The sequence below is a fragment of the Elephantulus edwardii genome, unplaced genomic scaffold (genome assembly GCF_000299155.1).
Source record: "Elephantulus edwardii isolate Elephantulus edwardi_28Jun2011 unplaced genomic scaffold, EleEdw1.0 scaffold00047, whole genome shotgun sequence".
Classification (NCBI taxonomy): Eukaryota; Metazoa; Chordata; class Mammalia; order Macroscelidea; family Macroscelididae; genus Elephantulus; species Elephantulus edwardii.
This window is the reverse complement of record NW_006399797.1, coordinates 19,074,787-19,079,207: the sequence shown is the minus strand read 5'-3', so window position 1 is coordinate 19,079,207 and position 4,421 is coordinate 19,074,787. Positions and strand designations below refer to the sequence as shown.

Below are 4,421 nucleotides of genomic sequence, written 5' to 3'. Positions count from 1 at the left end.
GCTCAAAGGCATCAATTCTCCTTCTATCCTCCCTAGTCATTGTCCAACTCTCTGATGCATAACAAATGATTGCAAAGACCATGGCCTCTATCAGGTGCACTTTAGTCTCCAGAGATACACCGTTGCTCTTGAGTACTTTAGAGAGGTCCCTAACAGCAGGCTTTCCCATCGTGATACTTTTTTTTATTTCCTGGCTGCTGGTGCCAAGAGTGTTGATCGTGGAGCCAAGCAAACTGAAGTTGTGAACAATCTCAATCTCTTCGCCATCCATCCTGATGTTACCAATTGGTCCAGTGGTGAGAATCTGTGTCTTCTTGACACTAAGCCTCAGTCCATACTCAAGGCTGCAGTCCTTGACCCTCTGTAGCAAGTGCCTGAGGTCCTCCTCAGTTTTGGCAAGCAGGGTTGTGTCATCTGTATAATGCAGATTATTAATAGATCTTCCACCAATCCTGACGCCACAGTTCTCCTCATAGAGCCCAACCTCTCGGATAATCTGCTCTGCATATACAGGTTGAAAAGGTATGGAGATAGGACACATCCCTGGCGTACACCCTTCCCAGTTTTGAACCATGCAGTGCTACCCTGCTCTGTTCTGATGACTGCCTCTTGGTCCAAGTATAGTTTTCGCATTAGCACGATTAAATGTTCTGAGTAGTTCTATCTTTTCTTGAGAATGGTGTATTGAAGTCTCCTACTACTATAGTGTTGTTGTCTGTTTCTTTTTTAAGTTTTGTTAATGGTTGTTTTATATATTTTGCAGCTCTATTCATCCTGGAGAGGGTTAAACCAAGCTACTCTTTGGAGGCAAGGATTCTGGGGCTTCGTCTGACATACTTTGGGCATGTTGCAAGGAGGGACAGGAGAGGGATATCATGCTTGCGAGGGTGGAGGGATGGTGCAAGAAGGGAAGACCCTCTATGAGATGGATTGATCCAGTGACTGGGGTAATCAGGATGGGTGTGTGAAAGGCAGTGCGAATGGCACAGGATAGAGCAGGGTTTAGGGCTGTTGTCCATAGGGTTGCTATGAGCCACAAATGACTCGACAGCACGTAACAACAACAACAACAACAACAACAACAACAACATCATTTGGTGCATAGATATTTATTATTGTTATTTCCTCTTGTTCTATTTACCCTTTAAGCATTATGTAGTGACCTTCCTTGTCATTTCTGATAGTTTTTGCATTGAAATTTATTTTATCAGATGTTCCTGGTTTTTTTTCTAGTTGGCATTTGCTTGGTATATATTTCCCCACCCTTTTATTTTTAGTGTTTCTTTATCTTTACTTTTCAGGCATGTCTCTTATAGTCAGCATATAGATGGATTTTGGGGTTTTATCTAATCTATTACTCTTCTTCTCTTCAGTGGTGCATTTAAACCATTCACATTCTGTGTGATTATTGAGAGATAAGGTTTTATTAGTATCATTTTGTTGAGTTCTTTTTGATGTTGTTGTTAGATATGTTTGTACATCCTGCCATCTGTGGCATATCTGTTAGAGGGACATCTCTCAGTGTTTTCTGCAATGCTGGTTTTGTTTTTATGAACTCCCTTAAATTCTGTTTTTCTAGGTATATCTTCATCTCTCCTTCATATTAGATGGACAATTTTCTGGGTACAATATTCTTGGTTGACAGTTGTGTTTTTTGAGTGTTCAATATGTGTCATTCCACTGTCTTCTTGATCGCATGGTTTCTCCCGAGAAATGGGCACTTTGCTCTCCCTTATAGGTTACTCTTTGTTTCTCCCTTGCTGCTTTCAGAATTCTCATCTTTGGTTAGGGCAAATTTAACTATGATATGCCTTGGTGTTTTTATTTTGGGATCTCTTCTATATCGTGTTCTCTCAGCTTCGTGAATATATATTCTTTCATTCTTCATTGTGCCTGGAAAGTTTTCCTCTAGTAATTCTTCCACAACTTTTCCTGTGCCTTAGTTTCTTCTTCCTGTTCTGGGATTCTGATGATGTGTATGTTGTTTCTCTTGATGGTTTCCCACATTCTTAGTTTTTCTTCTTTTTCCTTCCTTTTTGATTCTGCTTCTTTGCTCTAGCATATCAGTGGTGACAATTCTATTATTTATCTTACTGGTTCTGTGTTTCATCTCTTCTACCTGGTTCATGTGACCCTCCATTTTATTGATAGTTTCTGAAACATTGGTCCTCATATTTTTAATTCTGGTTTCTTATTTTTCTGGTGCTTGTAATGCCTCATTAATTTTACCTGCATGGCTTTGGAATTTTTTTTTCAAAAATTTCTCCTGGTTTTTGCTTGAAGTGTCCTGTAATTATTCAAGTTTGTCTTCTACCCATTGAAAATATTCAATCATTGTTCTTTTAAAGTCTGTGTCTGAAAATTTCATCAGACTTTCTGGCTTAAGGAAATCCATTGATATTGTATTACTTTTTGGGGTTGACATCTTGCTTTTGGCTTGTGCAGGGGGTAAAGTAACTTGCTTCCTATGTAACATTGCTGTGGTAGAGTTTATCATGCCTGAGGCAATAGCATTTTCTTGATCTGAAGTCACTGCTCCAGAATTGGGTCGGAAAGCCACCCTGCCTGGGCTTTTCTCTGCCTTCTGACCCAAAGGATGATCTGCTTCAGTTCAATAGATAAAAGCCTGTGAAAGCCGCTTCCTCTGTCAGAGAACTGCCATGGCTTGGCCAGCCCAAGATGTTCTGGGCTACTGGCACTTACTGGAATGGCCATGCAGAGACAGAAGGCAGAACACAAAGTCTTGATTGGAAAATGAGGAAGCCTTGGTTTTCCCTTCGAGGATGAGCTTCAGCTGTCTTGTTCCCTTCTGATTGAGCTTAAGGGGTCCCTTGTGATCCATTTGAACAGCAGTGACCCCTCCACAAGGTACCTCACTCAAATTCCAGCATCACTCCCCTTGTGCACGGCTCCTGGCTTGTGTGGCTCCTGGATTGCATGGCTCCTGGACATATCATCAAAAGTGGCATCTCCTGGCATTCCACATCAGCAGAGGCATCTCTTGGGGCAGGCAGGCAGCTCCAGCAGCAGCATCTCCTGGCAAGGGCAGCATCAGCAGTGGTGTCTTGTGATTGCCCCTTTTAAGCAGCATGGATCCAGAAGAGCTGATGCAAAACCTTCATTCCCTCTGGTCTCTCACAACCATATGCAACACAGCAGTGACCATAGCTCTCTGCCCTCGGCTGACCACTATCAGAACTCACCATACAGCCTGGCTCACAGGGGACATTTTGGGCCATAAATATACAAAGACATGTCTCCCTCTAATCCTCCAGAGAGAGTTCCACTTTCCACAGATCAGCCTCCTCCCTCCAAGACCTGCCAAGAGCCAACTTGTTCACAGTCTTTAGGAACCCAAATTCTATGTCTGATTTCTTTAGCTCAAGATAGTTTTCAATTTTCATTCATGATGTATTTAGAAAGAAATTTAGCTTTTTAATTTAAATAATTTAATGTCTATAGAATACACAATTTAACACATAATTTAATGACTATTGAATAATCTATAAAACTATTAAACCAAAGGAGCCATGAGGTAACTTAAGTGGTTAAATACTAGACTACTAACAATAAGGTTGATGGTTCAAACCTACCTAGAGGCTCTTATAGAAGAAAGATTTGGCAATCAGCTTCCCATACGAAGTTCATTCTACTCTGCACACTTAAGGTCACCATAAGTCAGAATCTACTTGACGGCAATTAATAACATAAAGACAAACTCTGTGAACCATATATCATATAAAGAAAAAAGAGTATAAGCACCTGTCCTTCTAAGCTCTGTAAAACAAGTGATATTTATTAAATTTACTCCATTTCTTCCACCTAACTTCCAATTTTAGAAAATTTTAGAAACATAGGGCATAGGGTACATTATTAAGGCAAGTAATACCTCAGTTTGGAAGTAGACTTATAACGATCTGCATTATGAAGATGACACAACCCTGCTTGCTGAAACTGAGGAGGACCTGAAACATTTGCTGGAAAAGGTCAAAGATTGAAGCCTTCAATATGGATTGAAGATCAACGTCAAGAAAGCAAAGATTCTCACCACTCTACTGTTTGACAGCATCATGACAGATGGTGAAAAGATTGAGATTGTCTCCATCTTCTGTTTGCTTGGCTCTACAATCAACACTCTTGGTACCAGCATCCAGGAAATTAAAAGCTGAATTGCATGGGAAAGTCTGCTGTCAGAGACCTTTCTAAGGTACTGAGGAGCAATCATGTCAGTCTGGAGACTAAGGTGAACCTGATATAGGCCATGGTTTTTGCCATTATTTGCTATGCTTCAGAGAGCTGGACAATGACTAGAGATGATAGAAGGAGAGTTGATGCCTTTGAACTGTGGTGCTGGAGAAGAGTATTGAATATACCATGGATTGCTAGGAGAACAAAGAAGTTCATCCTGGAGAGGGTAAAAG

At 40.8% G+C, this 4,421-nt stretch overlaps 1 protein-coding gene across 1 annotated transcript in view; it reads left to right on the top strand.

Annotated features, from left to right (window-relative positions):
• Positions 1-4,421, top strand: part of TSPAN8 (tetraspanin 8) — a 67,746-nt gene that overhangs the window by 18,324 nt on the left and 45,001 nt on the right. The gene's annotated exons all lie outside the window — the stretch shown is intronic.